This window comes from Triticum dicoccoides, chromosome 2A (assembly GCF_002162155.2).
Source record: "Triticum dicoccoides isolate Atlit2015 ecotype Zavitan chromosome 2A, WEW_v2.0, whole genome shotgun sequence".
Classification (NCBI taxonomy): domain Eukaryota; kingdom Viridiplantae; phylum Streptophyta; class Magnoliopsida; order Poales; family Poaceae; genus Triticum; species Triticum dicoccoides.
The window spans coordinates 668,582,530-668,607,415 of record NC_041382.1 but is presented as its reverse complement, the minus strand read 5'-3'; positions in this window follow the sequence as shown (position 1 = coordinate 668,607,415).

Genomic DNA, 24,886 nt, shown 5'->3' with positions numbered 1-24,886 from the left:
TTCTTAGTTTACACATGTTCTGTAATGCCACCTATTTAGTTTTATATCATATATGGGAATTATGCAGTCTCATCTCTTTTAGCCAGCCATAATATATGTGAAATATGCAATGCCATCCTATTTAACCAGGCATCATATATTTGAATGATATCTTGCCCATCCTTTTCTTCATTACATTTCCATTTGTCGACAATGTTTGTACATTAAACTACTCTTGTTGTGAATCAGCCATTTGAGTGGGTGATGAAAAATCTGGAGTGAAAACAAGGTCTTTAGAGTAGACAGTGCTACCTGTCGAAGCAAATCTCTTGCTGGTTCCTGATAGCTCCTCAGAGATGGATTCAAAGACAGATGACCAGTCCTATTCCTACACCGAGGTGTATGCTCTAACTTGGCATGGTTATGCTGCTCATATCATGCATATGGTGTCTTGCATTGCATAGTTTAGACATCATATACACAATATTCAACACCATGTTTTTAGTTCAGACATCATATATGTGAATGCCCTCTGCTTAGCATATAAATCACATATGTGAATTAAATCATGCAATCCTGATTACTTAGATAACATGTATGTGAATTATGTCATGCAAACCTGTTTACTAAAGACGTCATATAACTATCTCATGCCATCCTGTTTAGTTAGTCAACATATCTTTGAATTATGTCATGCTATGCTATCCAGTTTAGATAGACATCATATATGTGAAATTATGTCATGCTATCCTTTTTAGTTAAACAATATACATGTCAACTATTTCATGCCCTCTTTTTTCCACACTATCTATAACATATGTGTCTCATACAATGTCTGTACATTCAGCTATGTTTCCTGTTTATCAGCCATTTCAATTGGAGCGAGTGATGGCAGTATCTAGTGGAGTAAAAACACGGTCTACAAATAAAACAGTGCTACCTCTTGGTGGAGATAGCACCCCGGTTGTACATGCACAAGAACCAGCCCTACCACGCATAACCCACACTCTCACAGATTGTACCCCTACTGCGATGGACAGAGAACCAGCTTCACCCAATCTAACCCCAACCCCAGCAGATAGTAACCCAGTTCCTGTTGATACAACACTATCTCCACCACAGAGCTCCCAAACAAGAGCAGTTAGTAAGGCAGCTCCAGTGCCCAAAGAGCCAGTACTACCACGGCGAACCCCAACTCCACCAGTTAGTACACCTATTCCTTTGGAGGAAGCACAACCAGCCATTCGTAGTTTAGCATCTATCGCATTTGTTGTTGTTAAATCCTATGTGCATATCTTCCCATCATGGAAATATTATACTAAAGATGAAAGAAAATGCTAGTTGCAGGTGTTTGTCCAGGAGGTATGTGTAAGTAATGTTATTCATGGCAATTACTTTGCTTTGCCCCATGCATTCTACCTCCATGATGGTTATAATATAGCAAATTTTCCAATTTTTCTCTATAGAGAAGGACCGATTTGCAAACAGAGGATGAGGTAACCTGTGCTAATACCTCTGCTATCTTCAAGAACGCTTGGTGGTAGTATTAAAATTACCTGAAGAAAATGTACTTCAGTGGCAAAGAAACTCATCAAATTCCCTTACGTTCTGCTGAGACGCAGTTACTGCACGATGAGTTGGAACGCCTTGTTCTGTACTGGTCCCGAACCAAGAATATAGTAAGTTCTATGAGCTCATTTTTTATTTTTAAGTACTATATGCCTGCGCCTTACTGTACTTTGTTCATGTAGAACAAGTTCTTAAACCTGAAGAACAACTGTTCTCATTTAAGACTCCATTGCTATCCTACATACTGCTTTGCTCTTGTATCACTGTGTTTACTCATACAAACTTATTTTTAAATTGAAGTATCCAATCGAAACTCCAATGGCACAACAGGTATGTTTACGCATGTTTCTTTAACAGGTTTGCTTTTATAAATATATCTGTTGATTGCAATTTCAATTGTGTATATAGTTGACTTCTCATATCATGCACATTACTCGCATCACAACAGAGCCAATAGTGTTGTTGTACATGTAGACCCGTGGTACCCATCTGAAATCTTGTTTTACTATGTAGTTTCCCACCTTTGTATTCTTTTAGTGCTGCTTTGTCTTGAACTGATATGATTTGAACCGTGTCTCTATTTTGATTTGGCAAGACAATGCAGTGACCGTAGGACATAGATATATGTTTGTTTGATGCTTTTATTATGTACTACTTGGCAATAGAAGGCTTGATAGTTCAATCATGTCCACCTTACTAATGAACCGGTTCACGGAAATGAGTTTCATATACTAGTACATGCTAAACCTATTATGTGTCTGCTTGTTTCTCCTTTTAGAATGTTGACAGAATATTGGGGAAGAGTGCCTTATTAAGCAATGGTAAAGGGAGTAATGCAGATAAGGTTCAAGATAGTGAGACATCCTTGTGGGTCTCCAACAAAGCTGATAAAACAGCTAAGTAAAACTATATTGAAGACAGTGAGACAACCCCAAAGTCCTATATTGGTTTAGTGTTCGAGTTACTGGCCACTACTGCTGACATAAGCTATTCAAACTCACTGTCTGAATTAGTTCGGTTTCTTGAGTCTCAACTACAAGCTGAAAGACATCGACCAACGGTGCTGTGACAAGAAGCCGAAGGATCGCGGAAGTCCCTCGAGCATTCAGATGCATACTTTCTGGTGGAACAACAAGCGTTGGAGGATTTTAGCGCCAAACAGGACAAAGCTAATAAGCTTGCTAAGCTTATTGCCAACATGGTGGATACCCAGGATAACATTTCCTGAGCTCTTCTGAAGTTGTTTCAGCTATGGACTTGTTTTGCTGCCGCGTTTATTTGCACTGCTGGGCAATTTAGATGGCCAGTGTATGTAATATGCTGCTTTCTTCCCTATATTTGCAATGGTGGCGAACTTTGATGCCCGGTGGATATAATATGTGTAATAGCCGCAATAGCCTAGTGTTAGTTGCTAGCTTATTTATTTCCTTATTGTCTTGTTTAGTTGTTTTCTTGTAGTCACTGTAGTTCCTTTTCAAAAAAATTCTGGTGGCCTATTTTTATAACTAGGCCACAATAACCATGGCAACACACGGACTGTTGTAACCATGGTCCTGCTACCTTTTGTAGTGACCATGGCCCTCCACGGGCTGTACGATCCATGGGCCTTCTATGGGCTAGACGATCAATGGGCCTTCTATGGGCTCTAGGGTCCATGGGCCTTCTACAGGCCGTAGGATCCATGGGCCTTCTACGGGTCGTCTAATATATGGGCCTTGTACGGTCCGTATCATCGTTTCGTCAAACATGGGCCGTACTATTCGTGGACCAATAATAGTCCGCAAAATGGGCCATCAATGGGCTAGTGTGGAAATCGTATGTTTTATGGCATGACCATAACGGGCCGTTACTAGGCCGTATTTGATGACGCTATCAAAATAGCCCAACGGATTAACGGGCCACAAACGGGCCGACTATAACCACAGGCTGAATTTGGCCCACAAGCAGAAAAGGCCAGTAACAGGTCGTAAGTAACTGAATGCTGGAAATGAGGCCAAGAATAAATGGGCCCTGAGAAGGCTAAAAGGTAACACAGGCTGGAAATGGCCCAGTGGAATAATGGGCCGTTAATGGGTATAAAGCGATACATTTTTCATTACGGGCCGGTTTCACCATGGGCCGTTAATGGGCCAAGAGTTACAAAGGGACTCATATGGGCTGAAAGACGTCATGGGCCATACATGGGCCGGAAGTTACAACAGGCTGGAATCATATTGGACGGCCCAGATGATGCTGCTGGGCCAAATTCCGGTATGCTGTAACGTACCGTGAGTTAGCGGGCTGTAAATGGGCTATATGTGAACATGCCGTTAACAGGCTTTCCATGGGTCGGCCCGCTACCTTTTGACCAAGTCAAACGGGCCGGCCTTTTCACCGGAATGGGCCTCTGTTGGGCCATGCCACGTGTCAATGTATCATAGGCGCCTTAGGTCCAATGAGTGGATGACATCTGTCCCAACGGTGAGCGGACAGGTGGTTCCACCGGCCAATGATAAATTTACACATGAAAAACCCCATTGGTCGTGGCTGGTAGCGGGTTATCGGATCCAAAACCGGACCCGATAGCTTAACGGCGACCCGTTACGGTGGATGCCACGTGTCGGTCACACTTGACGAAAGCACTTCTTTGACGTGCGATTTATCTCATGGAAGTGGACACTTCCATGATGATAATTTTGGTAATGTCATGGAACACTTCTACGACAACACAGGTATGACTATCTTGATTCTATCATAAAATCATCATGGATGTACATGCATGACAGAAAACATGACCTAATATGACAAACACGTATCATCACGGAAGTGTATTTTTTTGTAGTGAATAGATCGACCAGAAAGAATAACTTTGAGGTGGTTTCATACCCTACAATAATCTCTTCATTTGTTCTCCGCTATTAGTGACTTTGGAGTGACTCTTTGTTGCACTTTGAGGGTTTACTTTGATGAGACTATCTCACCCGTAGTGATGCTTACGTCTGTCCGAATCATGTTAGCAATTGCCGCATGAAGGGGTGCCCCCTCACAAAAGGGGGCCGCAGTGACCAGGCCCGCAGAATTGGCTTCTTATTTTTAATGGAATGAAATAAATATTTGCGCTTTCTGACACAGAATCCCCTAGAAGGGTTAGAGCTCGCCATTTCTTCCGTTATCTCAAAAATAAATAAATGATTGGCGGCAATGAGAAAAATACATGCAATAGCTAAATGATGGTGAGCCATATCGGTCGGCCACAAACTTTGTGTTTGTGGATGGAATCCCCTGGCTCCGTATTTCAAACTCTACTCTTTCTGGCTCCGTATTTCAAACTCGAATTGGATTTTGTGTCGGCTGGCTGCTGCTCTTGTTTTTCCTTCCGCCCTGCTTAGGAGAACTTTGTCTAGTATGAAATTTGGCAAATGGATGTCAAAACTACATTACTTAATGGGTTTCTTAAAGAAGAGTTGTATATGATGCAACCAGAAGGTTTAGTCGATCCTAAAGAAGCTAACAAAGTGTGCAAGCTCCAACGATCCATTTATGGACCAGTGCAAGCATCTCAGAGTTTGAATATACGTTTTGATGATGTGATCAAAGCATATGATTTTATACAGACTTACGGAGAAGCCTATATTTACAAGAAAGTGAGTGGGAGCTCTATAGCATTTCTGATATTATATGTGGATGACATATTATTGATTGGAAATGATATAGAATTTATGGATAGCATAAAAAGGATACTTGAATAAGATTTTTTTCAATGAAAGACCTCGGTGAAGCTGCTTATATATTGGGCATAAAGATCTATAGGGATAGATCAAGACACTTAATAGGACTTTCACAAAGCTCATACCTAGACAAAGTTCTGAAGAAGTTCAAAATGAACCAGTCAAAGAAAGGGTTCTTGCCTGTGTTGAAAGGTGTGAAATAGAGTCAGACTCAAAGTCCGACCATGATAGAAGATAGAGATAAAATGAAAGTCGTTCCCTAGGCCTCAGCCATAGGTTTTATTATGTATGTCATGCTATGTACCGGACCTGATGTCTGCCTTGCCATAAGTTTGGCAGGGAGGGAGCAAAGTAATCTAGGAGTGGATCATGGACAACGGTCAAGAATATCCTGAAGTACTTGAAAATGACCAAGGATATGTTTCTCGTTTATGGAGGTGAAGAAGAGCTCATCGTAAAGGGTTGCTTTGATTCTAGCTTCGACACTGATCCGGATGACTCTAAGTCACAAACTGGAAATGTATTTATATTGAATGGTGGAGCTATCAGTTGGTGTAGTTCCAAGCAGAGCCTCGTGGCGGGATCTACATGTGAAGCGGAGTACATAGCTACTTCAGAAGCAGCACATGAAGGAGTTCATATCCAATATGGGTGTAATACCCAGTGCATCGGGACTAATGACAATATTTTGTGACAACACTGGAGCAATTGCCTTAGCAAAGGAATTCAGGTTTCACAAGAGAACCAAACACATCAAGATACGCATCAACTCCATTCATGAAAAGGTCAAGGTGGAGACATAGAAATCTGCAAAGTACATATCAATCTAAATGTGGCAGACCCGCTGACTAAACCTCTTCCACGGGCAAAACATGATCAACACCAAGACTCCATGGGTGTTAGGGTCATTACTATGTAATCTAGATTATTGACTCTAGTGTAAGTGGGAGACTGTTGGAAATATGCCCTAGAGGCAGTAATAAAGTGATTATTATTATATTTCCTTAATCATGATAAATTTTATTATTCATGCTAGAATTATATTGACCAGAAACTTAAATACATGTGTGGATACATAAACAAATACCGTGTCCCTAGTGAGCCTCTACTAGACTAGCTAGTTGATCAAAAAATGGTTAAGGTTTCCTAACCATAGACATGTGCTGTCACTTGATACCGGGATCACATCATTAGGAGAATGATGTGATGGACAAGACCCATCCATTAGCTTAGCATATGATCATTCAGTTTATTGCTACTGCTTTCTTAATGTCAAATACACATTTCTTCGACCATGAGATCATGCAACTCCCAGATACCGGAGGAATACCTTGTGTGCTATCAAATACAACATAACTGGGTCATCATAAAGATGCTCTATAGGTATCTCCGAAGGTCTCTGTTGAGTTGGCACGGATCAAAATTGGGATTTGTCACTCCATGTATCGGAGAGCTATCTCTGGGACCTCTCGGTAATACCGCTTCACAAGAAGCTTGCAAGCAATGTGACTAAGGAGTTAGTTACAAGATGATGTATTACGGAACGCGTAAAGAGACTTGTCGGTAATGAGTGATACATCCCCAATGTATCTATAATTTTTTATTGGTCCATGCTATTATATTATTATTTTTGGATGTTTTATATGCATTATTGTGCTATTTTATATTATTTTTGCGACTAAACTATTAACCTAGAGCCCAGTGCCAGTTTCTGTTTTTTTTCCTATTTTAGAGTTTCGAAGAAAAGGAATACCAAACGGAGTCCAACCAAAATAAAACTTTCGCGATGATCTTTCTTGGACCGGAAGCAACTAGGAGACTTGGAGATGAGAAGTCAGAGGAGCCACGAGGCGGCCACAAGGGTGGAGGGCGCGCCCAGAGGGTAGGGCATGCCCCTGCCTTGTGGGCCCCTCGTGGGTCTCCTGACCTAATTCTTTCGCCCATATATACTCTTATACCCCAAAACCATCAGGGGAGCCACGAAAACACTTCTCCACTGCCTCAACCTTTTGTACTCATGAGATCCCATCTAGGGGCCTTTTCCGGTGTCCTACCGGAGGCGGATTCGATCACGGAGGGCTTCTACATCAACACCATTACCCTTCTGATGAAGCGTGAGTAGCTTACCACAGACCTACAGGTCCATAGCTAGTAGCTAGATGGCTTCTTCTCTCTCTTTGATTCTCAATACGATGTTCTCCTTGATGTTCTTGGAGATCTATTCGATGTAATACTCTTTTTGCAGTGTGTTTGCCGAGATCCGATGAATTGTGGATTTATGATCAGATTATCTATGAATATTATTTGAGTCTCTTCTTAATTCTTATATGCATGATTTGATATCTTTTCAAGTCTCTTCAAATTATCGGTTCAGTATGGCCTACTAGATTGGTTTTTCTTGCAATGGGAGAAGTGCCAAGCTTTGGGTTCAATCTTGCGGTGTCCTTTCCTAGTGACAGTAGGGGCAGCAAGGCACGTATTGTATTGTTGCTATCGAGGATAAAAAGATGGGGTTTTCATCAAATTGCTTGAGTTAATTCCTCTACATCATGTCATCTTACTTAACGTGTTACTCTATTCTTTATGAACTTCATACTCTAGATTTATGCCGGATAGCAGTTGATGTGTGGAGTAATAGTAGTAGATGCAGAATCGTTTCGGTATACTTGACAAGGACGTGATGCCTATGTTCATGATCATTACCTTAGACATCGTCATAATTATGCACTCTTCTATCAATTGCTTGGCAGTAATTTGTTCACCCACCGTAATATTTGCTATCTTGAGAGAAGCCACTAGTGAAACCTATGGCCCCCGGGTCTCTTTTCCATCATATTAGGTCTCTTTTCCATCATATTAGTTGCTGATCTACTATTTTTAATCTTTTACTTTCCGATCTATAAACCAAAACTACCAAAAATATTTACTTTACCGTTTATCTATCTCTATCAGATCTCACTTTTGCAAATAACTGTGAAGGGATTGACAACCCCTTTATCGCGGTGGGTGCAAGTTTGTTTGATTGTTTGTGCAGGTATTCGGTGACATGTGTGTTGTCTCCTACTGGATTGATACCTTGGTTCTCAAACTGAGGGAAATACTTACTCTACTTTGCTGCATCACCCTTTCCTCTTCAAGGAGAAAACCAAAGCAAGCTCAAGAGGTAGCAGGAAGAATTTCTGGCGATGTGGCCTGGGAGATCTATGCCAAGTCAAGCCATAGCAAGTACCCATCATAAACTTTCATCTCTTGCATTACATGTTTTGCCATTCGCCTCTCGTTTTCCTCTCCCCCACTTCTAAAACGATTTTCAAAAATATTTCCCTTTTCTTCGCCCCTCTTCCTTTTGTCTTCTTCGCTTGCTTTTTGTGTGCTCGTGTGTTGGATTGCTTGCTTTGTCATGATGGCTCAAGATAATACCAAATTGTGTGACTTTTCCAACACCAACAATAATGATTTATTAGTACTCCGATTGCTCCGCTACTAATGCGGAATCTTGTGAAATTAAGGCCGCTTTGCTCAATCTTGTTATGAAACATCAATTTTCTGGCCTTCCTAGTGAAGATGCCGCATCCCATATAAATAATTTCGTTGAGTTGTGTGATATGCAAAAGAAGGAAGATGTGGATAATGATATTGTTAAATTGAAGCAATTTCCATTTTCACTTAGAGATCGTGCTAAAACTTGGTTTTCATCTTTGCCTAAAATAGTATTGATTCGTGGAACAAGTGTAAAGATGCTTTCATCTCTAAGTATTTTCCTCCCGCTAAGATCATCTCCCTTAGGAACGATATTATGAATTTTCAGCAACTTGATCATGAGCATGTTGCGCAATCTTGGGAGAGGATGAAATTGATGATAAGAATTGCCCTACTCATGGGTTGAACTTGTGTATGATTATACAAAAATTTTATGCTGGATTGAATTTTGCTTCTAGAAATCTTTTAGATTCGGGGCGGGAGGCACTTTTATGGAAATTATTTTAGGAGAAGCTACTAAACTCCTAGATAATATTATGGTTAATTATTCTCAATGGCACACTGAAAGATCTTCCACTAGTAAAAAAGTGCATGCAATCGAAGAAATTAATGTTTTGAGTGGAAAGATGGATGAACTTATGAAATTATTTGCTAGTTGTGGGAGTCTTGGACTAGGAGGTCCTCGGGCGTACGGTCTATTGATGTGGGCCAGACTGATGGGCCGCCAAGATACAAGACACAAGATTATCTCTCGTGTCTGGTGGGGACTCTCACATGCGTGGGTGGCAAGTATAGGTGTCCGGATATATTGTTCCTTTCTGTAAAACTGACCTTGTACAACCCTAAGCCCCTTCGGTGTCTATATAAACCGGAGGGTTAGATTAGAGGCAGGATTATAACATTGCTAGGCTAGCTATCTAGGGTTAGCCAAATCGATCTCGGGGTAGATCAACTCTTGTAACCCCTATACGGTCGAATATAATCAAGCAGGAGAAGCGTTTTACCTCCATCAAGAGGGATCGAACCTGTGTAAACACGGTGTCCCTTCTCCATAGTTACTATTGATACTCGGACGCATAGCTTGCGCCCCCCTACCCGAGATCTGCCGGTTTTGACACCGACGTTGGTGCTTTCATTGAGAGCTCCGTTGTATCATCGACAGAAGGATCAATGGATCACCTCTTCATCAATGATGATGCTGCATCCAGGAAGATCTTTCTTCCTAGATATTTTTTTGTGTTTGATGGCTTTGTGCTTCGGGCGAACTCGATCGGCCGCCTCGAGCAGGTCGATAGTTATGCCCCCGGCCACCAGATCAGGTTTGGAAACCTGAATTATGTTGCTAACATCCAAGGAGACCTAGTCTTCGATGGGTTTGCGTCCTCGACCACCACTCTGTGTCCCCGCCAAGAAGACTCTTCAGATCCCCTGCCAGATCTCGTCTAGGGGTCAACACCAACACCCACCTCGGCCTTAGATCCGGGGCAGGTCTCATTGTCCGAAGATGGGAACATAAGCCCCACCGAGCTTCTTTCCCTCAGGGAGCTTCCTACCGAAGACCCAAATGCAATCTTAGACTTGGCTCTAGGCAACCATCCTGAACTGCCGAGGTCTGCACTTAGCGGGTCTGATCAGGCGCCCCGTGCCGAATTCAGCACGACAGATCCGCAGTTCCCGGTCCCGCTTCCGCTCCTAGATGAAGCATTGGGTTTGATGCAGTCTCTCGCCATCACGGAAGCTTTACCTCCAAACTGTACCCAGCTCGGTCTGGGGGCTGAGAGTGGGGAATTTTGCACCCCACCCATCACCCACTTAGTAGACACTATCGAGGACTTAATTGACATGTTGTACTATGCGTCCGAAGACATCGACGACATGGACAACGATGCCGACGATGAACCAAGCCAAGTCCCACCCATTACGGGGTGTTGGACAGCCACCTCAACCTACGATGTGTACATGGTGGACACTCCGAAGAAGGACGAGGATAACTCAAGACCAGATGAGGACAAACCCGTTGATAAACCTCAAAAACGCTGACGTCAACGGCACCGCTCACGATCGCATCAGGTAAAGGATAGCAATACCGGCACCGGAGATAATAAGACTCTGGACGATGCCGAAGATCCCGAATACCCTATCGAGCCCACATCTGAACAGGATGAAAGGGAAGAGGGTGAATATAGCCCCGGACACGCTGACAATGAAGATGCGGAGGACATCAACTATATGCCAGAATCCAAAGAGGAGGTCAGCCTCGGTGAGGAAGACTTCATTGTCCTAGAAGAACCCCTTGACCAAGAACGCTTTAAGTGGCAACTCATTGCTACAGTCTGGAGCCTGAAGAAGAAGCAGCAGTAGCTCAAAGAAGAACAAGACACACTAAATGAAAGGTGGACTAAGGTCCTGACTGCTGAGGAATAAGGCCAAGAGCGACCTGTCAAAAGTTACTGTAGGCGCAAGCTACTGTTCGATGATGAGGTCCTTGAGCCAATACCGTTGAAATAAAATCAGGCAGATCAACCAGACCGACCACCACGTGGACGGGACAAAACGACATATCAAGCTGAATACCAACCCGCACCCCCTCGCCGAAGAGGCAGGGAGACTGCAGCTGCCGGATACACATACGACTTGCAACATGATGTAGGCAATAAAGCTGGTCAGACTAGATCAATTTACGGATCAAGGGGCCGTGCCCCGGTGCGAGACAATGGCTATGAAGCCCGGCGTGATGACCGTTACTATGTTCAGGATCAGTACCGAACTCAGATGTCAGCCAATCTCCGTCGTGACATTGCGCGATACAGAGGGGCCGCACACTCACTATGCTTCACCGATGAGGTTATGGAACATCAATTTCTAGAAGGGTTTAAACTCGTAAACATCGAACAATATGATGGAACGATGGATCCGGCCATCTGGATCGAAGACTTCCTTCTCCACATTGATATGGATCGAGGAGATGATCTCCACCCATTAAATATCTTCCTCTAAATCTTAAAGGACCAGCATGGCACTGGTTAAATAGCCTCCCAGAAAACTCCATTGGAACCTGGGAAGACTTGAAAGATGCTTTTAGGGCTAACTTTCAGGGCACTTATGTCCGGCCACCAGATGCTAACGACTTGAGTCACATAATTCTGCAGCTAGGCGAATCAGCTCACAAGCTCTGGAATTGGTTCTTAACTAAAAAGAGCCAGATCGTAGACTGTCCAGATGCCGAATCCTTAGCGGACTTTAAGCACAGCGTCCATGATGAATGGCTCGCCTGATACCTTGGGCAGGAAAAGCCGAAGACCATGGCAGCCTCAACGGCACTCATGACCCACTTTTGTGCGGGCGAAGACAGCTGGTTGGCTCGTAGAATCAATAGCTCAGGCATCCCTGGCACCTGCGAAGTGCGGGAAGGCAATGGTAAACCTCGCCGAAATAAAAATAAACGTCGGAACAACAACGACGACGATGCAGACGATATGGCAGTCAATGCCGGATTCACCGGTCCTATGTCCGGTCAGCGGAAGAAACCTTTAAAAGGCAACAAAGAGGGGCCATCCAACTTAGACAAAATCTTTGAGAGGCCCTGTTAGATTCATGGCACACTCGATAAACCTGCAAATCATACCAACAAGAACTGTTGGGTTTTCAAACAGACCGGTAAGTTAAATACCGAACACAAGGGAAAAGGGCCTCGAAACAAAGACGATGACGAGCCCCGTCAGCTGAACACTGGGGGTCAGAAGAAATTTCCCCCTGGGGTGAGGACAGTGAACATGATGTATGTCACTCATATCCCCAAAAGGGAACGCAAACGCACGTTACGGGACGTCTATGCCGTAGAGCCTGTCGCTCCTAAATTTAACCCACAGTCAGCCTATCCGATCACCTTCGCTCACAGGGACCACCCAACCAGTATCCGTCATGGGGGTTCGGCCACCCTTGTTCTTGATCCAATCATCAATGCATACCACTTTACTAGAGTCCTTATGGACGGAGGAAGCAGTCTCAACTTGATCTATTAAGATACTGTCCGAAAAATGGGGATCAACCCATCATGGATCAACCCTAGTAACACTACCTTTAAAGGTGTGATACCAGGAGTGGAGGCCCGTTGTACGGGCTCAATCACACTAGAGGTAGTATTCGGCTCCCCAGATAACTTTCATTGTCAGGACCTCGATTCCAAGTCACATCGATCTAGCCGGTAACACCTCATATCACTTTGTGGCCTCACGCACGGTATTCCCACGGGTGTATCCTTACCATGGCCCGGGACCGTTTGCGCCTTTTGGCTCACGTATATGATAGTGTCGCTAGCATCCATATGACAGAGAACCCGGGCCGACATGACTAGTCATGAACCCAAAGTGGCACTAACTTACGGGGACAGGCATACATGAATCAACATCGAGCATGTCGGTCAGCAGTGTGCGAATCCGGGCTGTAGCACTGGGTAACAGGACTCCGGTGAACCGGACTGTAGCAGGCTAGACAGGACTCCGGATGTCACCGTGTGACATTTCCCCGAAGGGACAGACACAGGAACGAAGTGAATCACATGCCGGCCAGTCAAGTGTTCCGGAGCAGTAGAGCTGGGCTAGCAGGACTCCGGTGAACCGGGCCGTAGTGGACTACTATGGCTCATGGAAGCAAAAGACTACATTTCCCCATAAGAGAGGCTACCAAGGATAAACAACTAGGTTGTCAGATCCCACACATACCAAGCATTTCAATCATACACACAATATGCTCAATATGTGTAAATACAACATGGCATCACAACAAGACTCTATGACTCAAAGTATTTATTCATTAGGCTCCGAGGAGCGAGATATTACAAACATGGGTCTCATGACCCAACATTTAGAGCATACAAGTCAAAGCACATGCGGAACCTTAACATGTCTGAGTACAGACATCTACAAATGAAAAAGGCTGAGAAGCCTGACTATCTACCAGATCCTGCTGAGGGCACAAGATCATAGCTGAGGTACCAAGCTAAACATCGAAGTCCCCGCGGAAGTACTAGCGAGACAGACGTCTCTCTGCAAAAACATAAAATAGGCAAACGTGAGTACAAATGTACCCAGCAAGACTTACATCAGAACCCCACAAATTTCTTAAGTCGGAACACCTATAGGGAACTCTTCGGCGTCCCAGATATGGCATTATATGCATCCGCTCCGAATCATGTCTTTGGTCTATAGTTGGGTTGCCCGGCTCCTATGTTTGCCACCTTACGTTCCACAAGTTCGGCTAAGGGAGTAAAGGGAGAACTATTGCGATTGTATTTCCGGTTTGTCCAGTTAAGTACCTTAGTAGAGAAAGCCGAAAACCGATTGTCATGGTATGCGAGAGCGGGTTAGCCATCCGGTGAGTTAGTGTTATACTACGAATCGCTCATGATTTACGCTGTGTTATATGAGGGGATAGGTTTTTTGACCAGCCGCGTTGCAAAGGCGCTGCACTTGGGACTGCGGATAATGCAATGAGGGGCTAGTACTTAGCGCCACCAATGGACTCTTATGGCTAAGTGAAAGTGTTAAAGCTACATAGTCTGATTGCCTAGTTCATTGTGCAAGACGCCTCCTACATCGGACCAAGACGTTGGATTAAGTGCTGTCATGCGTTCCCGAACACCCCCGTAATATTTACGTGGGGGCTGAAGCGGACGACTGGTAAACTTTCAGACATATAAACGGCCAAAATAGGAGGATAAACTACTCATAAAATGCATAATCATAAATATCATACACAATGAGTTCATTACACAACTCTTATAAACCAGACCCAACTACTCAAAGTTGACATCCTTCGAACATTGCCCCTCCACAATGCGGGCTCCCTCGAGGACCTCGTCAAATTACTCTCCGACCGCCGGTGCTCTTTCCCTTTAGGCGGCCCTGCGGTAGCAATTTCGGTGACCTTCATCTTTGCCCATTGCACCTTGACACGGGCAAAGTCCATCCGGGCACCTTCAATGCAAGATGACCGCTTGAGGGCATCGATCCGGGGAAGCGCCTCCACTAGCCTCTGCACGAGTCCGAAGTGACTATGAGGGATAGGATCGGCCGGCCACAAGCAGATTATAACATCCTTCATGGCCAGTCCAGCCACCCTGTGCAGCTCGGACAACTGCTTCAGCTGGTCGCTCAGGGCCACGGGAAGTTCCGACACAAGGTACTGCGACCAGAATAACTTCTCCGTCGAGGTCCCCTCTTCGGCTCGGAAGAATCCGGTGGCATCCGCAATACTCGGTAGATCAGCAAAGGCGTCTGGAGAACTCCAGACTCTGGTTAATAAAATATACCTCTTACTACTATATCTACTCTGCATGATAAAGGTCTTACCAGCCGCAATCTGCTTCGCCTCTTGTATCTCCTGGCGAGCGCCCTGGGCATCAACCCGGCCTCCTTCAGACTCTCAAGAGCTTTGGTGAGTTCAGAGGCTTGCTCCAAACTCTTCTGCTCCAAGGACTCGCACCTTGCGATGGCGTCCTTGAGCTCCTACTCTATTTCCTCCACCCGCGCCTCGTGTTTTCGGCGGGTGGTTTGCTCTTCGTCTAGAGCCTTGGCCGCCCTGTCTGTGGCCACCTTGCTCGCCTCTGCCCCCTTCTTGGCTTTGACAACTGCGCTCTCAAGGGACTCAACCTCTGCTGTGCCAACTGCGAGTATATTCATAACATTCTTAGTCAGTTTCAAACTGACTACACATGAATATAATTTCCGGATATACTGAAATACCGCATACCTTGGGTTTCGTCGAACCGCTTGTTGGTCCGGTCAAGTTCCTCATCGGATAGCCGGAGCTTCTGATTGAGCTCGGCAATTTCCGCGGCCTGGGCAGTAGCCGCCAGCTTCGAAGCCTGTCAAATATAAAAAAAAGTGCATGATATACTTGTTGATGATCCTCTAGTCAGATTGTTCTAATCTGGACAGAGTCTCAGGGGCTACTGTCTACACATGGCATTGCCGCACACATATATATACAGAATACTCATGAAGAATATTAAGCCGCTTATCTCGAAGCCTATCAGTAGGCTGTGGAAGGCTTCGGTCAGTCCCCTTTTCGTGGACTGAACCTTCTCCATAGCCGCACGCATAAGGGTGCGGTGTTCCTCTATGATGGAGGCACGTTCCAGTGCATCCCGCTAGGTGTCAGTGGCCTCTGGATTGACATAGGTTGCTGATGGAGCTCCTGCTCCTCCCCCCCTCTTTCGAAGGGGGATGTTGGTCCGAACCTGGAGCCGAACTAGGCTCCGGAACAGTGTTCAGTGGAGGCCTGGACTGTTGAAGCCCCCACCCTCGGCGGTCATGGGGGTCGCCATGCCCTGCTTTGCAACATCCAGGTGTTGTCATTAGGCGCCTTTTGAATGGTCTCATCCGCCCCTCCCCGGCCAGGAGATGGTCTTTGGGATGACACCTCAGTGTCCTCCGTGGCAGGGGGTGAAAGGGCGCGAGATGGTCTGTCACTCTCCACCTCCCTAGGGGTTAGAGAGTTCCCCGTCGAAGAAGAGGGGATCGGGATCTCGCGTGGAGGGCTAAAAAGCATAAAAGAAGTTGAGTATGACGAAGGCAAACCAAAGCGATAAATGAATGTGTAAGTTTCTAATACTTACGTTTCGGCCAGGGGCTTCTCCCTTTGGACCCACCCGGGCTGTGTTCGGACTCTGTGTCTGAACTATTCGAGAGGATCACTCGCTCTTTCTTCGGCGTCGCCCCCTCCAGGCTCTTGAAGGATGTCCTTTTCCCCTCCTTCTCTTGAGGGGGGAGTCGCTCTCCTCTTCCTAATCATCCTCCTCCCCCTCTTCTTCGTCCTCGTCCTCCTCGTGGGAGGAGACGGGCTTGGCCTCTCTGGGCACAGCTTGCGGTGGGGTCCGTTCTTGGGCCCCTTGCTTTTCTTCTTGGCCTTCTTTTCCGGCGGCTGAAACGGCACCGGAACCAGCATCTTCTCCAGCAGAGGAGTGACTGTGTTTTCGGGTAGTGGAGCAGGACACTTAATCCGCTCCGACTTCTTGGTCCACCCCTGTAACAAAAAATGGGTTGATGAGTTTGGCATAGATATAATATATACATATATTAGGCATGTCTTCGAAGGTATTGAATACTTACTGGAGAGGCCGGATATGCGACGTTGAAGCCGATGTCTTCGGTCTCCATAGGCCCCAACTGCTCTTCTGCGCCTTGAAGAGAAGTTTCCACATTCCCTCGTGCGGGGTGCTGAGGAAGTACTATAGCGTCCGCGGATCCTCCATCTTGAATTCCCACATGGGGGAAGGCCGGTGCTGGCAGGGGAGAATGCAGCGTAAGAGCACGATCTGAACCCCGTTGGTTAGACCAACGTTCTTCCCCAACACATTGGTAATGCACGTCTGGGACCCCCAGTCGAGGCCCTTCACGTTCCAGGAGGTGAGCCTCATGGGGGTCCGGATGTGAACTCCGGAATGGCCGCCCAATTAGTGCAGCGCGGCTCGGTGATATAGAACCACTCCTGTTGCCAGATCTTCATGGTCTCCATGAAGGCCCCCTTTGGCCAACTGGTATTCGGCAGCTTGCTAATGATAGCTCTACCGTAGTCTGCGTGTTGCCTGTCGACCTCCTTTGGCTTCATGTTTAAGACCTTGAGCCAGTGGCCGAAGTGTGGGCGGACACAGAGGAGAGTGTCACAGACGACTATGAATGCCGATATGTGGAGGAATGATTTTGGGGCTAGATCGTGGAAATCTAGCCCGTAGTAGTACATTAGTCCGCGGACGAACGGGTGGAGTGGAAAACCTAACCCTCTAAGGAAGTGGGGAAGGAAGATAGCCCGTTCGCCAGGCTCCGGAGTAGGAATGACATGACCTTCAGGGGGAAGCCGGTTCTTGATATCGGCGGCGAGGTACACCGCACTCTAGAGATTTGTTATCTCCTCTTCCGTCATGGAGGAGGTCTCCCGCTTGCCTTTGGAGCCAGCTCCGGCCATGGTCGGAGTAGGTGGTGGTGGTGGTGAGAAAGACAGAGACTCTGCGGGCGCAGAGAGCTTGGGAGATTAGAAGGCTGAGGAGATGTGAAGGCGTGGGGAGGAAAGTGGGGGTCCCTTGCCCTCTTATAGGCAGTGAAAATACCAACCACCCCCCACTCGTGCCTTGAATCTCACCTATTCCCGATGAAGGCATGCGCTGCAAACGGTTGGATTACCCAAATATCATTGATATGCAATCTCATATTAAGTGGGCATGATCTCTATTTTGATAGGACATGCCAATGAGGTGTGGCCTCGAAACACGGAACGCGGGGCATGAAAACGGTTCAAAATGACAAAGGGTCAAGTCTGACGCTTCTTCGAAAGAGTTGTCAGTAAAAGACACTATTCTTATTTTTTATATATATCCTGCCTTCGCGGCTAAGGGTTGTGTTTATTGCGAAAAGACGAATACAATTCTTTTACAGAGGAAAGCCGATGAGTATTATTTAAGGAACAGCTTTGCAATGTCGAAGACAATCTGAGCGTCAAATAGATCATCATTGAATACTAGTTTGGGGGCTATTGTGGGATTCCTGGACTAGGGGGTCCTCGGGCGTCCGGTCTATTGATGTGGACCAGAGTGATGGGCCGTCAAGATACAAGACAGAAGATTATCTCTCGTGTCCGGTAGGTACTCTCACATGCGTGGATGGCAAGTATAGTTGTCTGGATATATTGTTCCTTTCTGTAAAACCAACTTTGTACAACCCTAAGCCCCTCCGGTGTCTATATAAACCGGAGAGTTAGATCGGAGGCAGGATCATAACATTGCTAGGCTAGCTATCTAGGGTAGATCAACTCTTGTAGCTCCTATACCCTTGAATATAATCAAGCAGGAGTCGGGTTTTACCTCCATCAAGAGGGCCCGACCCTAGGTAAACACTTTGTCCCTTCTCCATTGTTACTATTGATCCTCAGACGCACAGCTTGGGCACCCTACCCGAGATCTGCCGGTTTTGACACCGACACTAGTAAGAGTGCTTCTTTTGATCCTAATGATATGCCTTTGTCCACTTTGATTGAGAATAGTAATGAATCCATGGATGTGAATTTTGTTGGTAGGAACAATTTTGGTAATAACGCGTATAGAGGTAATTCTAATCCTAGGCCGTTTCCTAGCAATTCCTCTAATAATTATGGTAATTCCTACAACAATTCTTATGGAAATTTTAATAAGATGCCCTCTGATTTTGATATTAGTGTTAAAGAATTTATGAGTTTGCAAAAGAATTTTAATGCTTTGATTGAAGAAAAATTTCTCAAGATCGATGATTTGGCTAGGAACATGGATATAATTTCTCTTGATGTTGATTCTTTGAAAAAAGATCTATTCCACCTAGGCATGGTATCAATGAGTCTCTCAAAGCCATGAGAATTTCCATTGATGAGTGCAAAGAAAGAACCGCTAAGATGCGTCCTAAACAGGATCGGATTATAAAAGCGTGTTCTTCTAGTTTTCAAGAAAATAATGAGAAGATCTAAAAGTGATTGATGTGACTCCCAATGAATCTTTGTTTTCCAATATAAATCTTGATAAAGATGGGACTGGAGATGAGTCAACTTTAGTTAAAAGGCATCCCAATGATTTGGAGTTTTTAGATCTAGATGCAAAAATTGATTAAAGTGGGATTGGAGAGGTCAAGACTTTAACTAGCAATGAACCCACTCTTTTGGATTTCAAGGAATTTAATTATGATAATTGTTCTTTAGTAGATTGTATTTCCTTGTTGGAATCCATGTTGAATTCTCCTCATGCTTATGATCAAAACAAAGCTTTTACTAAACATATCGTTGATGCTATGATGCAATCTTTTGAAGAAAAGCTTGAACTGGAAGTTTCTATCCCTAGAAAACTTTATGATGAATGGGAACCTAATATATAATATTAAATATTATGAGTGCCATGCTTAGTGTGATTTGGGTGCTAGTGTTTCCACGATTCCAAAAACTTTGTGTGATGTGTTAGGTTTCCATGGATTTGATGATTGTTCTTTAAATTTGCATCTTGCGGATTACACTATTAAGAAACCTATGGGAAGGATTAGTGATGTTCTTATTGTTGCAGATAGGAATTATGTGACCGTAGATTTCATTATTCGTGATACAAATTGTAATCCTACATGTCCTATTATTCTTGGTAGACCTTTCCTTAGAACGATTGGTGCAATTATTGATATGAAAGATGGAAATATTAGATTCCAATTTCCGTTAAGGAAAGCATGGAACACTTTCCTAGAAAGAAAATTAAATTTCCATGTGAATAATTATGAGAGCCACTTATGGATTGCATACCGAAGAGGACAATACCTACATCTATTTGTGTTTTATGCCTAGCTAAGGGCGTTAAATAATAGCGCTTGTTGGGAGGCAACCCAATTTTATTTTTCTTCTTTACTTTTTGTTCCTGTTTAGTAATAAATAATTCATCTAGCCTCTCGTTAGATGTGGTTTGTGTTTTAATTAGTGTCTGTGGCAAGTTAAACCTTTAGGATAGCTTACGGTGATATTTGTGTTGATCCTGCTGAAAAAAAGAAACTTTTGCGCTCAATAAATAACTTCCAGGATTTTATTGAAACGTGATTTTGATCTGACTCTTTTTTCTCTGGATTGTTGCACAAATTTCTCAGGTTGTCCTAATTTTTCAAAAAAAATGGATTTACAGAATTATTCGAGAGTTACACTACAGGCTGTTCTGTTTTTGACAGATTCTGTTTTCTATGTGTTGTTTGCTTATTTTGATGAATCTATGGGTAGTATCGGGGGGTATGAACCGTGGAAAAGTTGGAATACAGTAGATATTACACCAATATAAATAAATAATGAGTTTGCAACAGTACCTTAAAGTGGTGATTTATTTTCTTATACTAACAGAGCTTATGAGATTTTCTGTTGAGTTATGTGTTGTGAAGTTTCAAGTTTTGGGTAAGGATTTGATGGACTATGGAATAAGGAGTGGCAAGAGCCTAAGCTTGGGGGTGCCCAAGGCACCCCAAGGTAGTATTCAAGGACAACCAAGATCCTAAGCTTGGGGATGCCCCGGAAGGCATCCCCTCTTTCAACTTCATCTGTCGATAACTTTACTTGAGGCTATGTTTTTATTCACCACATGATATGTGTTTTGCTTGGAGCGTCTTGTAAGATTTGAGTCTTTTGTTTTTTGTTTGACACAATCATCCTTGCTGTACACACTTTTAAGAGAGACACGCATGAATTGTGATTTATTAGAATACTCTATGTGCTTCACTTATATATCTTTTGAGCTAGGCAATATTGATCTAGTACTTCACTTATATCTTTTTAGAGCATGGCGGTGGCTTTATTTTGTAGAAATTGATGAACTCTCATGCTTCACTTATATTATTTTGAGAGTCTTTATAACAGCATGGTAATTTTCTTTGGTTATAAATTTAGTCCTAATATGATAGGCATCCAAGAGGGATATAATAAAAACTTTCATATAAAGTGCATTGAATACTATGAGAAGTTTGATTCTTTATGATTGTTTTGAGATATGAAGATGGTGATACTATAGACATGCTAGTGAGTAGTTGTGAATTTGAGAGATACTTTTGTTAAAGTTTGTGATTCCCATAGCATGCACGTATGGTGAACCGTTACATGATGAAGTCAGAGCATGATTTATTTTTTGATTGTCTTCCTTTTGAGTGGCGGTCGGGGATGAGCGGTGGTCTTTTCCTACCAATCTATCCCCGTAGGAGCATGCACATAGTAATTCATTTCGATAACTAATAGATTTTTGCAATAAGTATGTGAGTTCTTTATGATTAATGTTGAGTCCATGGATTATACGCACTCTCACCCTTCCACCATTGCTAGCCTCTCTTATGTCGCACAACTCCTCGCCGGTACCATACACCCACCATATACCTTCCTCAAAACAGCCACCATACCTACCTATTATGGCATTTCCAAAGCCATTCCGAGATATATTGCCATGCAACTTTCCATCGTTCCGTTTATTATGACACACTTCATCATTGTCATATTTCTTTGCATGATCATGTAGTTGACATAGTATTTGTGGCAAAGCCACCGTTCATAATTCTTTCATACATGTCACTCTTGAGTCATTGCACATCCCGGTACACCGCCTGAGGCATTAATATAGAGTCATATTTTGTTCTAAGTATCGAGTTGTAATCCTTGAGTTGTAAGTAAATAAGATATTCATTATTAGAGCATTGTCCCATGTGAGGAAAGGATGATGGAGGCTATGATTCCCCCACAAGTTGGGATGAGACTCTGGAGGAAAAAATAAATTAAAAAGGCCAAATAAAAAAAGGAGAAAGGCCAAAATAAAAAAATGAGAGAAAAAGAGAGAAGGGGCAATGCTACTATCCTTTTACCACACTTGTGCTTTAAAGTAGCACCATGATCTTCATGATAGAGAGTCTCCTATGATATAACTTTGATATACTAGTGGGAATTTTTCATTATAGAACTTGTCTTGTATATTCCAATGATGGGATTCCTCAAATTGCCCTAGGTCTTCGTGAGGAAGCAAGTCGGATGCACACCCACTTAGTTTCTTTTTGAGCTTTCATACACTTATAGCTCTAGTGCATCCGTTGCATGGTAATCCCTACTCACTCACATTGATATCTATTGATGGGCATCTCCATAGCCCGTTGATACGCCTAGTTGATGTGAGACTATCCCCCTCTTTTTGTCTTCTTCACAACCACCATATTCTCTTCCACCATAGTGCCATATCCATGGCTCACGCTCATGTTTTGCGTGAAAGTTGAAAAAGTTTGAGAACATCAAAAGTATGAAACAATTGCTTGGCTTGTCATCGGGGTTGTGCATGTTTTAAATATTTTTTGTGATGAAGACGGAGCATAGCCAGACTATATGATTTTGTAGGGATAGCTTTCTTTGGCCATGTTATTTTCAGATGACATGATTGCTTTATTAGTATGCTTGAAGTATTATTGTTTTTATGTCAATATTAAACTTTTGTTTGAATCATACGGATCTGAACATTCATGCCACAATAAATAAGATTACATTGATAAATATGTTAGGTAGCATTCCACATTAAAAATTTTGTTTTTATCATTTACCTACTCGAGGACGAGCAGGAATTAAGCTTGGGGATGCTTGATACGTCTCCAACGTATCTAGAATTTTTTATTGTTCCATGCTATTATATTATCTGTTTTGGATGTTTTTTGTGCACTATTATGCTATTTTATATTATTTTTGGGACTAACCTATTAACCTAGAGCCCGGTGCCAGTTTCTGTTTTTTGCCTGTTTTGGAGTTTCGCAGAAAAGGAATACCAAGCGGAGTCCAAACGGAATAAAACTTTTGCGGTGATCTTTCTTGGACCAGTAGCAAACCAGGAGACTTGGAGATGAAGTCGGAGGAGCCACGAGGCAGCCACAAGGGTGGAGGGCACGCCCCCTGCCTTGTGGGCCCCTGGTGGGTCTCCTGACCTAATTCTTTCGCCCATATATACTCTTATACCCCAAAACTATCAGGGGGAGCCATGAAAACACTTTTCCACTGCCGCAACCTTCTGTACTCATGAGATCCCATCTAGGGGCCTTTTCCGGCGTCCTATCGAAGGATTCGATCACGGAGGGCTTCTCAATCAACACCATTGCCCTTCTAATGAAGTGTAAGTAGTTTACAACAGACCTGCGGGTCCACAGCTAGTAGCTAGATGGCGTCTTCTCTCTCTCTCTGATTCTCAATACCATGTTCTCTTCGATTTTCTTGGAGATTTATATAGTACTCTTTTCCGGTGTGTTTGCCGAGATCCGATGAATTGTGGATTTACGATCAGATTATCTATGAATATTATTTGAATCTCCTCTGAATTCTTATATGCATGATTTGATATCTTTGCAAGTCTCTTCGAATTATCGGTTTAGTTTGGCCTACTAGATTGGTTTTTCTTGCAATCGGAGAAGTGCTTAGCTTATTACGGTATCCTTTCCCAGTGATGGTAGGGGCAGCAAGGCACGTATTGTATTGTTTCCATCGAGGATAAAAGGATGGGGTTTTCATCATATTTCTTGAGTTAATTCCTCTACATCAAGTCATCTTACTTAATACGTTACTCCGTTCTTTATGAACTTAATACTCTAGATGCATGCTGGATAGCGGTCGATGTGTGGAGTAATAGTAGTAGATGCAGAATCGTTTCGTTCTACTTGACACGAACGTGATGCCTATGTTCATGATCATTGCCTTAGATATCGTCATAATTATGCGCTTTTCTATCAATTGCTCGGCAGTAATTTGTTCACCCACCGTACTATTTGCTATCTTGAGAGAAGCCACTAGTGAAACCCTGGTTCTCTTTTCCATCATATTAAATATCTTTTCCATCATATTAGTTTCCGATCTACTATTTTGCAATCTTTTACTTTCCGTTATATAAACCAAAACTACCAAAAATATTTACTTTTCTGTTTATCTATCTCTATAAGATCTCACTTTTGCAAGTAACCATGAAGGGATTAACAACCCCTTTATTGCGCTGGGCGCAAGTTTGTTTGATTGTTTGTGCAGGTATTCGGTGACTTGTGCATTATCTCCTACTGGATTGATACCTTGCTTCTCAAACTAAGGGAAATACTTACTCTGCCTTGCTGCATCACCCTTTCCTCTTCAAGGGAAAAACCAATGCAAGCTCAAGAGGTAAGAACGAGATTGAACTAGGTATGGAGATACGGACGATCTAATCTCAGGCAAGTAACATACCAAAAGATAAACGAAACTACATATGTTGTCATAAAGGTTCAACCGATAGAGATCTTCATAGAATATGTAGGAACCAATATGGCCATCCAGTTCCCGCTATTGGTTATTGAATAGAGAAGCATCTCAGTCATGTCTACATCATTCTCGAACCCGTAGGTTCCGCACGGTTAATGTTCGTTGAAGATATAATATTTTATGAGTTATGTAACATAGTGACCAAATGTTGTTCGGAGTCTTGGATGAGATCACGGACATGAAGAGGAGCTCCAGGATGGTCCGGAGGTAAATATGGATATATAGGATGATATTATATATTTGGTCTCCAGAAAGGTTTTGGGGTGCACCGATTATTATCGGATCACCGGAAGGGGTTCCGGGAAGGCCACAGGGAGTTATTGGGCTTATTG